The sequence below is a fragment of the Phoca vitulina genome, unplaced genomic scaffold (assembly GCF_004348235.1).
Source record: "Phoca vitulina isolate PV1807 unplaced genomic scaffold, GSC_HSeal_1.0 scaffold8, whole genome shotgun sequence".
Lineage (NCBI taxonomy): Eukaryota > Metazoa > Chordata > Mammalia > Carnivora > Phocidae > Phoca > Phoca vitulina.
The window spans coordinates 48,305,956-48,321,745 of NW_022589711.1; the positions used below are offsets into that span (position 1 = coordinate 48,305,956).

The 15,790-nt window shown below is 39.7% G+C and overlaps 1 pseudogene; it reads right to left on the reverse strand.

Annotated features, from left to right (window-relative positions):
• Nucleotides 1–12,331: 12,331 nt before the first annotated feature.
• LOC116633553 lies at nucleotides 12,332–13,049 on the reverse strand (annotated as a pseudogene).
• Nucleotides 13,050–15,790: the final 2,741 nt, after the last annotated feature.

A 15,790-nucleotide genomic window follows, 5' to 3' on the forward strand; every position in this document is an offset into this window, starting at 1 on the left:
AGGATGTTGAAGAGGTATCTGCACTCTGATGTTCCTTGCAGCATTACTCACAATAGCCAAGATATGGAAATAACCTAACTGTCCAGAAAGAAGGAAATCCTGCTGTTGTTTCAACATGGATGGACCTTGAGGGCATTATGCTAAATGAAATAAGCCCAACAGAGAAAAACAAATACTGCAGAGTATCACGTATGTGGAATCTGAATAAAAAGTCAAACTCAGAAACAGAAAGTAGAAAAGTGGTTGCCAGGGGTGGGTGATGTGGTTTTGAAATATAGGTGAGGTTCAGTGGGGTGAGGTCCAGAGCTGATGAGCAAGAAAGAATTTTGAGACGTCTTTGGTGCAAAATGGTGGTTTTATTAAAGCACGGGGACAGGACCCATGGGCAGAAAGAGCTGCAGCACCGGTGTTGTGAGGAGTGACTGATAATATACTATGGGGTTGGGGGAGGTAAGGAAAAGGGAGGTTTTCAAAACAACTTTCATATGCCAAAGAGGACCGACCTACAAGATACCAGAGGCCTTGCCATTGTCGGGTTAAGGTTGTTTTCCCCTCTAGCAAGGTATTAACATTAAGATAGTTGGGAGATTCCTGGAAGAATGTCACACATGTCCCACCCAGGAGTGGGGGGTGGGGGTAGGCTGCCGGGTGTCAGCTTATACTTTGTCTTCAGCTAGCCTTTTACTCCCTCATCAGTGGGGAGTGGGGGAAATAGGGAGAGGCTGCTAAAAGGGTAAGAAAAAAAACCCCCAAAACCAGAAACCTGTCCCAAATTAACCTCCCCTAGAATAATTCCATTGCTAGTGTGCTTATTGTAAGGAGTAACTTTTTCTTATTGATTACGCCTTTTTTATTTGGGCTTCTGTACTTTTGTTTTTTAAAAATTTATTTATTTGACAGAGAGAGAGAAAGAACACAAGCAAGGGGAGCTGAAGGCAGAGGGAGAAGCAGACTCCCCACTGAGCAGGGAGCCCGATGTGGGATTCGATCCCATGACCCTGGGATCTTGACCTGAGCCAAAGGTGGATGCTTAACTGACTGAACCACTCAGGCACCCCTTGGGCTTCTGTTCTTAAGGCATTAACAGTTCAGTGAAGGATACTTTATATATCAAGTTCCTCTTTGCTGAGGTTTCTTCTGAAGCCCTTCATTCGTTTTCTTATGGGTAGGTCAGTGGCCAGAACCTTGACAAGGAAATAAAACAGAGAAGGAAGGAGAGAATGGTGGACACTCTGATTTAACCTGGTATCTCTGTCTTCTGCTCACTCAGAATAAGGCATTGTGGAACCCTGTCCCCAGAAGAATGTTTAAAGCAGGGCAAAGAGTAAAAAGTTCTGCTCTGGGGTCTCAGGTCATGACCTGAGCTGAAGGCAGACGCTTAACTGACTGAGCCAGCCAGGTACCCCCCACTGACTGCCTTTTGTCTGTGTAGACCTAAGCAATACCTGCCGATCACTCCATCCTCGATTGCCTATTGCCTTTTATCTGTCCAAACTTTTGTTATTTCCTGATCTCATCTGCTAGGCTCATCTTCCAGACCCTCCCGGTCCCCTGTCATATTGCTTTCCAAACTTTTTTTTTTTTTTTTTAAAGATTTTATTTACTTATTTGACAGAGAGATACACAGTGAGAGAGGGAACACAAGCAGGGGTAGAGGGAGAGGGAGAAGCAGGCTTCCTGCCGAGCAGGGAGCCCGATGTGGGGCTCGATCCCAGGACCCCGGGACCATGACCTGAGCCGAAGGCAGATGCTTAACCATCTGAGCCACCCAGGTGCCCCCAAACTATTTTTTAACTACTGAATTTGATTTTTTATTTATTTTTATTTTTTTAAAGACTTTATTTATTTATTTGACAGAGAGAGAGGGAACACAAGCAGGGGTAGTGGGAGAGGGAGAAACAGGCTTCCCGCTGAGCAGGGAGCCCGATGCGGGGCTCGATCCCAGGACCCTGGGATCACGACCTGAGCCGAAGGCAGATGCCCAACGACTGAGCCACCCAGGTGCCCCTAATATATCTTTTGTAATAAATCAGTAATAATGACTAAACTGTTTCCCTGGGTTCTGTGAGCCATTCTAACAAATTATCAAGTTTGAGGAGAGGATAATGGGAACTTCTGATTTATAGTCAGTCAGAAGTGCTTGTGACAACTTGGGACTTCTGATTGGTTTCTGAAGTAGGGACAGTCTTGTGGGACTAACTTGCAGGGTCTGCGCTAAATCTTGGGAGTTAGTTTTAGAATTGCATTAAGTTGTAGGACACCTCGCCAGTGTCTTCCAAGAACTGGAGAATTTCTTGGTGTGGAAAATCCCATACATTTGGTGTCAGAAGTATTGAGTATAGAGAGGAAATGGTGCTTTTCCTTTCAGACTTATCACAAAGTGAACACCCTCATGTAACTTTAGCCCATATCAAGAAATAAAATATTGCCAACATGCCAGAATTGGCCCGGACCTCAGGGGCCCTCCCAATGATTGCTCTCCCTCTCTTCCCAAAAGGTAACTACTTCCGTAGTTTTGTAATGTCGGTGAGGTTTGGTGGGCTGAGGTCCGGAGCCGACAGCCAAGAAAGAATTCTCGAGATGTCTTTGGTGCAAAATGGTGGTTTTATTAAAGGACAGGAAAGAGCTGCTGCACCGGGGTTGTGGGGGTGACTTGGAGTTGGGGGGGGTAAGGGAAAAGGGAGATTTTCAAAAGAACTTTCATATGCTAAAGAGGACCTACAAGAGACTGGAGGCCTTGCCATGGTCAAGTTAAGGTTTTCCCCTCTTGTAAGGCATTAACATTAAGATAGTTGGGAGGGGCGCCTGGGTGGCTCAGTGGGTTAAGCGTCTGCCTTCAGTTCAGGTCATGATCCCAGGGTCCTGGGATCAAGCCCCACATCGGGCTCCCTGCTCAGCGGGGAGCCTGCTTCTCCCTCTCTCTCTGCCTGCCACTCTGCCTACTTGTGTTCTCTCTCTCTGTCAAATAAATAAATAAAATCTTTAAAAAAAAAAAGCAAAAAAACATTCAGATAGTTGGGAGCTTCCTGGAGGAATGTCACACATTTCCCACCCAGGAGTGGGGGGTGGGGGGCAGTTTGCAGGGTGTCAGCTTATGCTTTGTCCTCAGCTGGCCTTCTGCTGCCTCATCAACTACTCTGTCTCATTATATGTTAGTCTTGCCTATTTTTTTTACCTTTTTGTAAATGGAATCATACAGTATGTATTTTAACAGCTTTATTGAGATATAATTTGTATATCATATAAATGACCCATTTTAAATGTGCAGCTCAAGAGTTTTAAGCATATTCCCAGAGTTGTGCAATCATCACCACAATCAATGTTGAACATTGACATCACTACAAAAAGAAACCTTGTACCCATCAGCTGTCACTCCCCATTCCCTCCTAATCCCTCCACCCCCTGCCCAAGGACTAGCAACCATTTATCTACTTTTTGTCTCTATAGATTTTCTTGTTCTGGACATTTCATATAAGTGGAATCACACAATAGACAGTTTTTTGTGACTGCTTCTTTTACTTAGCATAATATTTCCAAGATTCATCCATATAATAGCATGTATCTATATTTCATTCCTTTTTATTGCTGAATAATATCTCATTATGTGGTGCAATGGACTGAATTGTATCCCCCAAAATTCATATGTTGAGACCCAGTGTGACTGCATTTGGAAATAGGGACTGTATTTATTTTTTATTTTTTTATTTAAAAAAAATTTACTTATTTATTTGAGAGAGATAGAGAGAGCAAGAGCAAGGAGGAGAGGCAGAGGGAGAGAAAGAAGCAGACTCCCCACTGAGCAGGGAGCCCGACATGGGGCTTGATCCCAGGACTCTGGGATCACAACCCAAGCTAAAGGCAGATGCTTAACTGACTGAGCCACCCAGGCGCCCCGGAAATAGGGACTTTAAAAAGGTAATTAAGGTTATGTGAGGTCATAAGGGTAGAGGCCTAATCCAATATGACTAGCGTCCTTATTAGAAAAGGAGATACCAGGGATGTGAATGCATAAGAGAAAAGGCCAGATGAAGATACAGTGAGAAGGCAGCCATCTGCAAGCCAAGGACTGAGGCCTTGGGAGAAACCAAACCTATGTACACTTTGATATTGGACTTCCAGCCTCCAGAAATATGACAAATACTATTTGTGGTTTTTAAGCCATCCAGTCTCTGGTATTCTGTTATGGCAGCCCTTGTAGGCTAATACAAGAACAAATGGAAATTCTAGCACTGAAATATGCAACATCTGAAATTAAAAATGCACTGGATGAATTATGAGCTAGAGACGAGAAAGAAAATGATGAAGGATAGTTGGAAGAAAGGCAGGCAGGGACAAGGGGCACATGCCCTAAGAGGAAACCACCCTTAAAAAGATTTTACACCAGGGCACCTGGGTGGCTCAGTTGGTTAAGCGACTGCCTTCGGCTCAGGTCATGATCCTGGAGTCCCACAATCGAGTCCCGCATCGGGCTCCCCGCTCGGCAGGGAGTCTGCTTCTCCCTCTGACCCTCCCCCTCTCATGCTCTTTCTCTCTCTCTCATTCTCTCTCTCAAATAAATAAATAAAATCTTTAAAAAAAAAAAAAAAGATTTTACACCACCCTGGAAAGAGCCCTCTACCCTTTCCCACATGATAGGTGAATGACAAAAATCTGATTGGATGACAGGCTCATGAAGGGTTAATCAGATTGAAACAGCCCACCAACAAGCCCATAAAAACCCCTAGACTTAGAAACGACGGTGGCAACCCTCTCGGGTCCCCATCCTCCTCGGGAGCTTTGTATTATCACTCAACAAACTTTGCTTTACTATCACTCAATAAACCTTGCTTTACTGCCCACCACTTTGTCTGGTCTACCTTTTCATTTCTCAAAGCAGCATGACCAAGAACAGTGGGCACTAAAGGAAAAGAAATCCTGTAACAAAAAGATCAATGAATCTGAAGACAGGGCAATAAAAACTCTTTAAACTGAAGCACAGAGAAGTAAGGGTGAAAAATAATTAATAGAGCCTCAGTAAACTATGAGACAATATCAAGAATTCTTACATATGTATATATTAGAGTTCTGGAAAGAGAGGGAGGGAGGTAGAAAAAAATATTTGATGAAAGAAATGTTTCCAAATATGACATATGACACATATAATTCCATAGAGTTAAAAGAAGCCCAAGCAATGTATGTATGTATGTGTATATATATATAAAAACATACCAAAGGTGACAGTATTTGATAATACTGTGTTGCATAATTGAAATTTGCTAAGAGAGTAGAAATTAAATGTTTTCACTGGAAAAAGATAAATATGTAAGGTGATGTATGTGATAATTAACTACATGGGTGGAATCCTTTTACAATGTGTGCATATATCAAATCATCACACTGTGCACTTTAAATATCTTATAATTTTATTTGTCAATAAAGCTGGAAAAAAAAGAAAACCATACCAAAGCACATCAAAATCAAACGGTTGAAAGATAGTGATGAAGAGAACATCTTAAAAGCACCAAAGGAAAAAAAAAATGAGGGGCGCCTGAGTGGCTCAGATGGTTAAGCGTCTGCCTTCAGCTCAGGTCATGATCCCAGGGTCCTGGGATCGAGCCCCGCATCGAGCTCCCTGCTTGGCAGGGAGCCTGCTTCTCCCTCTCCCTCTACTGTTCCCCCTGCTTGTGCTCTCTCACTCTCTCTATCAAATAAATAAATAAAATCTTTAAAAAAAAAAAAGAAAAGAAAATGATGCATTAAATACAGAGAAATAAAAATAAACATCACTGCTGATTTCTCATCAGAAACAATACAAGCAGGGGAAATTGGATTGTCTTTGAAAACAATTAAAACGAAAACAAAGGGAAAAAAGCTACCAACCTACAATTCTCTATCAGCAAAAATATCCTTCAAAATTAAAGGTGAAATAAAAAGACATTCGTAAATAAGAAAGATAAGATTGGAGTAGGGTGGGCCCTTAATCCAATATGACTTAGTATTGTCTTAGTTCTTTCAGGCTGCTATAAAAAAATATCACAGACCCGGTAGCTTATAAACACAGGAATTTATTTTTCATAGTTCTGGAGGCTGGGAAGTCCAAGATCAAGGCACCAGCATGGTTGCCTTCTGGTGAGGGCCCTCTTCCTGTTTCGTAGCTGGTGCCTTCTTGTTGTATCTTCACATGATGGAAGAGGCTAGGGATCTCTCTGGAGTCTCTTTTGTAAGGCACTAATCCCATTCACAAGGCCTCCATCCTCATGACCTCAGCACATTACAAAGGCCCCACCTCTTGATACCTTTGGGGTTAGGTTTCAACATATAAATTTTAGGGGGACATGTTCAGACCATAAGTGTCTTTATAAGAAGAGAAGAGACCCAGAGAGACACACATAAGGGCAGACTGTCATGTGATGACAAAGGTAGATTGTACTCCTAGAGGCTGTAAACCATGGAGTGCCAAGGGTTCTTAAACTAGGAAGATGTAAGGAAGGATTCTCTCCTACAGGCTTCAGACCCTGATGATAATTTGTTTGCAGACTTCTAGTCTCCAGAAAATTCTTAAGACATATTCTTTTATGTCTTAAGCCACCCAGTTTATGGTACCTTGGTATGGCAGTCCTAAGAAACTAATATGCATGTGTCCCTAGAGAAATGAAATGTATATCCACAATATATTTATATTATGAATATTTATAGCAGCTGTATTTATAATAGCTTGAACTAGAAACATGCTAAGTTTCCATCAATAGGTGGATTGATTGACAAAATGTGGTATATTCATACAATAGAATATTACTCAGCATTAAAATTTAATTTACCATGGATAAATACAACAAAATATACAAATTTCCAAAACATTATGCTTAGGACAAGAAAAGATGCTATGATGTATGATTCTATTTTCTTGAAGTCTGAAAATAGGCAAAACTTATCTATCATGAGAGATAGTGGTTCTATGATAGTTATGCCGACAAATGGTTGTAAACATTTGTTAAAATTCAGCTATATACTTAAATTTTTAATTCTGTAAATTATACCCAACATGGTTGATCAAAAATACATACTGTAAAAACTTGTAATGAATGTTCATAGCAGCATTATTCATAATAACCAAAAAGTGGAAACAACCCAAATGTTGTCCATCAATTGATGAGTAGGTAAATAAATTGTGGTTTAGCCATATGTGTTAGTCTTTTGTGGCTATCGATATGATTTTTGGAGTAGTGTGGGGGTCTGGAGCCAACAGCCAAGAAAGAATTCTTGAGACATCTTTGGTCCAAAAAGGTGGTTTTATTAAATCATGGGGACAGGACTCATGGGCAGAAAGAGCTGCTGCCAACTCGGGATTGTGAGGAGTTATTGATTATATACTTTGGGGTTGGGGAAAAGTAAAGATAAGGGAAGTTCCAAAAGGACTTTCACATGCTAAAGAAGACTCACAGGTTCCTGGAGACCTTGGTATTGTCAAACTAAGGTTGTTTTTCCCTCCAGCAAAGCATTAACATTAAGACAGTTGGGAGTTTCGTGGAAGAATGTTACACTCTGCCTATCTCAAGTATTTGTCAATGGGGTGCAAGTTATAAGGACATTTAATTTTATCTACAGTTCCTTCTGCCTGTTTTCCACATCAGCTACCATGATAGAATACATATGGGCTGGATGGCATTTCATTTTCTTGTAGTTTTGGTGGCTGGAAGTCCAAGATCAAGGTGTCACAGGTTTGATTTCTCCTGAAATCTCTCTCCATGGCTTGCAGATTTCTATCTGCCTTCCTCACATAGCCTTTTCTCTTGTTCATGCACCTCCCTGGTGTCTCTTCTTGGAAGAACAGGAGTTATAATAGATTAGGGCCCCACCCTTATGACTTCATTCAACCTTTATTACCTCTTTAAAGTCCCTACTTCCATATATAGTCATATTGGGAGTTAAGGCTTCACCATATGAATTTGTGAATGTTAGGGGAACAATTTAGTCCATAACGGTTTTTTTATAGTTTTCATTTCTGTCCTTATTTATGTTTTCCTTAAATCCTGACAACATTAAAATACCTTTTTTAAAAACAGACTTTAAATGCCATTTACTTCTATCATATATGTCATATAAAGTTCTGTTTCTCCTGACTAATTTTTCTCCTGAGTATAGGTCACATTTTCTTGATTTTTCAATGTCTATAGGATTTTTTTTAAAAAGTTCACCCATGTGAAGTGACAATTCAGTGGATTTTAGTATATTCACAAAGTTTGTACAACCATCACCAAATCTAATTTTAGAACATTTTCATTCACCCAAAAGGAAATCCCATACCACTAGCAGTCACTTTCCATTCCTTTCATGCCCCCAGCCCTAGGCAACCACTGCCAGATGCTTAACGACTGAGCCCCCCAGGCACCTCTCCTTTTTTTAAAAATTTTTTTAAGATTTATCTATTTATTTGAGAGAGAGGGAGAGTGCATGCAAGCAGGGGAGGGGAGAGACAGAGGGAAAAGGAGAGAATCTCCAGCAGACTCTATGCAGAGCATGGAGCCTGATATGGGGCTCGATCCCATGACCCCGAGATCATGAACTGAGTGGAAACCAAGAGTCCAATGCTTAACCGACGAGCCACCCAGGCACCCTGGAATCCTCCTCCCTATGCTGATATTTGGTAAATGCTACCAGGAAGAAAGCTAGGGAAATTGTAAGGCTCACTTCATTTGTTTCCCCTTCTCTCAGTAATCACTGTCCTGTGCTGCCTGTGGTACGACGACAAAAATAACTATTTCACATTGTTGTAGTTATCTAGTTGTGTACGACAAGAGGTTTAGTCTGATACCAGTTACTCTGTCATGGCTAGATGTATTATTTTTTGACTGGTTCCTTTTTGCCCAATATTATGTTTGTAAGATTCATGCTTGTTTTTTGTTTTTTAAGATTTAAAAAAAATTTTTTTTTATTTATTTATTTTTAAGTAATCTCTACCTCCAACGTGGGGCTTGAACTCACAACCCTGAGACCAAGAGTCACATGTTCTACTGACTAAGTTAGCCAGGTACCCCTCATGCATGTTGAGTGAAATATTTAGCTCACTTTTTATTTCTGTATGTTATTCCATAACTGAATATATCACAATTTACTTGTACATTCTATTGTTGGACATTAGAGTAGTTTTCATTTTGGAGCTTTTTTTTTTTAAAGATTTTATTTATTTATTTGACAGAGAGAGACACAGCGAGAGAGGGAACACAAGCAGGGGGAGTGGGAGAAGGAGAAGCAGGCCTCCCACAGAGCAGGGAGCCGGATGTGGGGCTCGATCCCAGGACCCCGGGATCATGACCTGAGCCGAAGGCAGACGCTTAACGACTGAGCCACCCAGGCGCCCCCATTTTGGAACTATTTTAAATAATACTGCTATAAACATTCTTGTACCTGTCTTTTGGTATATGAATTCCTTTGGGTATGTATCTAGAAATGGAATTGCTGGATAGGCTATGCATATAGTCAGTGTTACACATACTGCCAATTAGTTTTACGAAATAGTTGTACCTGTTTTCATGCTCATGTGCGGTTGTATGTGAGTTCCAGTGACTCCATGTTTCAACACTTAATACCGTCAACGTTTTAAATGTTAGCCATTCTGGTGGGTGTGTTTTAGCTTGTACTTTCTGGTTTCCAATGCAGTTGATCACCTTTTCATATGTTTATTGCCCTTTTGTATGTCTATTGGCCTATTGATATCTTTTGCCTATTTTTCTATTGGGTTGTCTGACTTTTTTCTTTTATTAATTGATCAGTTAATCAGTTGAGTTATTTTTTCATTCTAGATTTCAGTCCTTTGTCAGTTATATGTGTCCCACATATCTTATTCCACTCTGTGGCTTGCCTTTTTATCTTCTTAACAATGTGTTTTGATGAACAGAGGTTCTTAATTTTAATGTAGCCCAATTTATCAAAGTTTTCATTTTGATGTCTTCTATTTGAAATCTTTCCTACTTCAAGGTCATGAAAATATCTTTTTCTTTTAATTTAGAAGGTTTATTACTTTACCTATCATATTTAGATCTGAAGCACACCTAGAAATAATCTTTGGATTAGTGTAAAGAATCAATATTCATTTCTTCTCCATATGGACATACAATTGACCAAATCCCATTTATTGCAAAGACTGTCCTTTTCTCACTGCTCTGCAGTGCATGTTTGTCATTAATCAAGTTTGCATGTTCATAAATATCTATTTCTGTTCTCTATTCTGCCCCATTGGTCTATTTATCTATTCTTGTGCCCATACCACACTCTTAGTTATTGTAGCTTTATAATAAGCATATCATATAATGTGAGTCCTCCACCTCCATTCTTCAAGTTTAACTGGGCTATTCTATATTCTAGACCATTTGCATTTTTTTAAAGATTTATTTATTTATAAATAAATAGAGAGAGAGAGGGAGAGAGAATCCTCAAGCAGGCTCCTCACTCAGTGGGGAGCCTGACAGGGGGCTCGATACCAGGACCCTGAGATCATGACCTGAATCAAAATCAAGGGCTGGCCGCTTGACTAACTGAGCCATCAAGGCGTCCCTAGACCATTTGCATTTTCGTATAATATTTACAACAATCTTCCTAATTTTTATAACAGTACTAGCTGGGATTGATTAGAATTACACTGACATCTTTATATTATTTAATCTTCTAATTCATGAACATGATAAAACCCTCTTTTAGATTTTCTTTAATTTTTCTCAATCATGTTTTACAGTTTTTATCTGTAGGGTTTTTGTATGTTTTTCATTATATTTATTAGTAAGTATTTGATGTTTCTTGATGTTATCATAAATGGTATTTTTAATTTTTCCTTTATTGTTGCTGTTATATAAGAACACTACCATTTTTTTTGTATATTTATCTTTTTATTCAGCAAACTTACTAAACCCATTTTTAATTTTAGCAATTCGTCTCTAGATTCCTTTGATTTTCTGAATACACAATCATGTCTGTAAATAACTGTTTTACTTCTTTTTAATTCTTATGGCTTTTATTTTTTTTTCTTGCCATATTGTACTATCTAGGACCTCCAGTAGAATGTCAAATACAAATAATGGTGGAGATATCTTTCTCATCTCTTGTTTCCAATATCAGAGGGAAATGTGTCAATATTTGCCCTGTTCCTAAATAATTCATGTATCAAAGAATAAATCACAATGAAAATTTAAATTTTATATCAAAAAAATAAAAATAAAATGTTATATCAGAACACTAATGAAAGTGTGGCACATAAAACTAGCAGGATATAGCTAAAGCCATACTTAGAAGAAATTGTATAGCCTTAAATGCATATATGCTAAAGGTTGGGGAGGGCGCTAAAAAATCAATGAGCTAAGTGTCCATCTCAAAGTGTTAGGAAAAGAGCAAACTAAACCTGAAGATTGCAGAATGAAGGAAATAATAATTGGAGCAGGAATTAAACAGAAAACAAATAATAGTATTATCCAAGGCAAATATTGGTTCTTTGAAAAGGTTATTAATATTAATAAAAACTCCTGACAAGGGGCACCTGGGTGTCTCAGTTGGTTGAGCATCTGACTCTTGATCTCGCTCAGGTCTTGATCTCAGGGTCATGAGTTCAAGCCCTGTAGGTTCCATGCTGGGCATGGAGCCTACTTAAAAAAAACAAAAAAGCAAAAAAAAGCCCTCATGACAAGACTAATAAAAGAGGATATTACAAATTCATGACACTAATTTGAAAATACATGAAATCCAGTTTGCTGTATTTATCAATAGTTTGTTCCTTTTTATTCTGAGTAGTATTCCACAGTATGGATATATCAGATTGTTTAACCATTTACCTATTTAAGGAATCTGGGCTAATTCCAGTTCGGGGCTATCCATGAATAAAGCTGCTATAAACATTCATGTACAGGTTTTTATGTGACCATATGTTTTTTTTTTTTTAAGATTATTTATTTATTTATTTGACAGAGAGAGAGAGAGCGAGAGAGGAACACAAGCAGGGGGAGTGGGAGAGGGAGAAGCAGGCTTCCCGCAGAGCAGGGAGCCCGATGCAGGGCTCGATCCCAGGACCCTGGGACCATGACCTGAGCTGAAGGCAGACGCTTAATGACTGAGCCACCCAGGCACCCCTGAACATATGTTTAAATGCCCAGGAGAGCAATTGCTGGGTCATATGGTTTTGGCATATTGTTTGGTAGGAAAATGCCCAACTGTTTTCCAGAGTAGCTGTACCATTTTACATTCCCACCAGTGACAAATGAGAGATCTAATTTCTCCCACTTTCTTTTTTTTTAACTGAAACAGTTGACAATTTTATTTTTACATTTCACAATACAAATGAAAATTGCCTTTTTTTTTTTTGTCCCACTACTCCCCGGCAAAAACTATTCTCTCTTTGATAGGAAGGGGGAGCAAGTCTTGTCCTGCTGTGAGAAAACACCCAGAGTCACAGCACCATGATCTCCTGGTGAAGTAGAACAAGTAATACAAAATGAATAGAAAGAGGTCCTGTCTCTCCTTATCTGTCTGGTCATTCCTGGCAAAGTGGGCACCATCATGGGACGGGCAGGAGGTCTCATCATTGGGGGCCCAGGCATCATTGGCATGTGGCCTCCCATAGGTGGCCTCATTGCAGGAGCAGGTCCCACTGGCATCATCCCAGGAGGAGGAGGGCCCATCATTGGCATCATGGGAGGGCCCTCCATATGGGGCGCTGGCATCATACCAGGGCGAGGAGTAGCCCGGAGACTGGGGGGAGGTGGGGGAGGAGGAGGAGGAGCAGAGAATGGAGTAGGAGGTATCTTCCCTTGTTGAAGTGCGGCGGTTGTTTTGTCAATCAGGCCCGAGCCTGCTCTTCCATCCATTTCTGATAGTAGTCTTTCACATTCTCTTTGTGTTTCCTACCACTGCAGTGTGTCTTTCTCACGGAAGGAGAGTCATGGGTGAGGTACGTGTCACAGTAGTCACAATAAAACTTAGGTGTGTTGCTCTGCAGGCCGTTAGCCACTCCGTCCAGTGCCGCCCGGAAATGACGCTTCTCCCACTTTCTTACCAGCATTTGGTGTTGTCACTATTTTTTATTTTAGCCATTCTGACAGGTATACAAATCAATTTAAAAATATTTCATTCAGATTATTTAGTATTTTTTAATTATTTTACTTTTAATTAATCTCTACACCCAGTGTGGGGCTTCAATTCACAACCCTGAAATCAAGAGTCACATGCTCCACCCACTGAGCCAGCCAGGCACCCCCCACATTATTTAGTATTTTTGAAGGGTGAGTTGATCTGCAACATAATGAATCTCTCATGGTACTGAATTGGGTTTTTGAGGGATAGGACTTGGGCACCTAGATATTTTTCAAATCTTTATTGGTGAATCTGATTTGCAGCTAAGATTATGAAGACATCTTGGTCTCAGAGGACAAGAGCTTTGAAGGAAAAGTCATCCTTTGAAGAAACAGCCATATCCATTGATGGGAATGTCATAGACAATGAAAATATGTGGTAGGATAGTAGAGCTGAATGACATTTCAGAAATACAAACAAGGATTCTATAACCCTGGAAAATAATATTTTTGGAAAATAGTTTTTTAAACTTTGGAAAATTCAAAAAATTAATTTTATTTCTTTTAATTTTTTTCCCTTCCCCATCTCCAAAATGGAGGTCTACTTAATTTTAAATTTTGGTATCTAAATGGTTACTCAGAGCCATGAAGAATTCCTTACTAACAAGAAAGAAAAAAGAAAGTTAGTTGATAAAAAGATGTATAATTGTCCAACTCACTTAGAAAAGAAAAAAATAGAAAAAAGTTCAGGTAGGGACTAATCCAGTTATTTGACTAATTTGAGGCTACCAAAATCTGTGAACACCAGGAAAGTTATGAACTATGTCTCTAGGGGGCGCTGAATCTCTACAGAGCAATGCAGGAAAGGAAAATATTGAAAATTCTAAGAACCAAAAAAGGTAATGCTTCATGAATAGCATCGATTAGAAAATTAGAGCGTATTATTAAGAAAGAAGCAATGCTAGGAGTAAGCGATTTAAGGGAAACAAAGAGAAAGAGAAGTGTCTGCCTAGTCCCCACTCTGGCTTAAGGAGTCCAGTAATACTCCAAATCACCCCTGCCTCTCCAGTGCAGCCAGACTCCTGACTAATAACAGCTCTGTGCCATTTTGGAGAGCTGATGGTAATGACACCAGAATGGCAAGGACCAGTCTGGGCAGATAAGGTAGGTCTAAGTAGTCAAACCTGCCCAGCTTCTTGTGCTCCCTGTGTGGATTTATGGCCCTAGGACCCACCCAGTCACTGAAACCAAAAACTTGGGCTTCATTCTTGACTCTAATACCTCCTACTGATTATGTGACTAGTTTTCCTATCTGGCCATTTTAGAATTTATTTTGAGCAATCCATGTTTCTCCAAAATATCCTCTTCCACAGCAAACTACTGGTTCCACCCTTGCTATTTCCCCACATTCTCCGGCAACATCACTTAGTGCTAGTCTCACATGGAGATGCTAAAGGCCAGTCAAGAAGATTTTCAGGACTCTATTTACATGTTCATGCATTCAAGCTTGAGTACTGTATGTTTTTTTTTAATTTTATTTTTTTATTTATTTGACAGAGAGAGACACAGAGAGATAGCAAGAGAGAGAGAGAGCACAGGCAGGGGGAGCAGCAGGCAGAGGGAAAGGGAGAGGAGAGGGAGAAGCAGGCTCCCCCGCTGAGTGCCCACTGGGCTCGATCCCAGGACCCTGGGGTCATGACCTGAGCTGAAGGCAGACACTTAACAACTGAGCCACCCAGGCACCCCGAGTACTGTACGTTTTTAGAAGAAAAAAAATATTAGGCTTCTAGGATTAGTAATTACTTATTATATTGAAATTACTTTTAGTGTAATGTTGCTTAAATATGTCCAAATGCAACATTAGGTATCAACTTCTTTTAACTCTTATGTGACTATAAAATGAAAAGAAACATACATATTAAATACAAACTAAATTACAACTAATAAAATTAAATTGTCAACATTAATTTATTGTGATAGCTGGTGCTGTTTTGCTGAAGCTAAATTACCTCTCACATGAATTTGGCACTAACTGCTTTAGAGGAGGTTCTTTTGCATTGGCAAGTTGATACTACCTTGGGCAGAGTAATGACTCAGTTATAAGACATTTCTCTAACTGAATTACGTGCATCCCTTGGTTCGTGCATTCTCACTTTATAAATTTTAGATTTACAGAATTTTGTAAAAAAAAAAAACTATTTATACCTGGTATTTATTTTAAAGCATTTCTTTTATTTCATTCCTTCCTTCTTTTCTCTCTTCCTTTTTCTTTTTCTTCTTTCTTTTCTTTCTCTCTCTTTTGTAATCTCTACATCCCACATGGGGCTTGAACTCATAGCCCCAAGAACAGTCACATGCTCTTCCAACTGAGCCAGCCAGGCACCCCTAAAACATTTTTAGATTTTATTAGTTTTTTTCAGCCAAAGATACTCTATGACATGATAAATTCTTCCTGTTAACTTCTGCTACTGCTGTTACTGGAGAACTGATAACAGAACATTGGAGAGGGGGTTTATTGATGCTTGTACTTAGTGACTATTGGCTCTGGGGGACTGGTGTCTGCTGAATAACCAACCAAAGTGTTTCTGTTGAACACAGTCCCAGTTTAAACTCTTGTATTAATATTTCTAACATCATAACTTTCAAATTAGAAAAAGGATAGAAAAAACATTAACTTGGGGCGCCTGGGTGGCTCAGTCGTTAAGCGTCTGCCTTCAGCTCAGGTCATGATCTCAGGGTCCTGGGATCGAGTCCTGCATCGG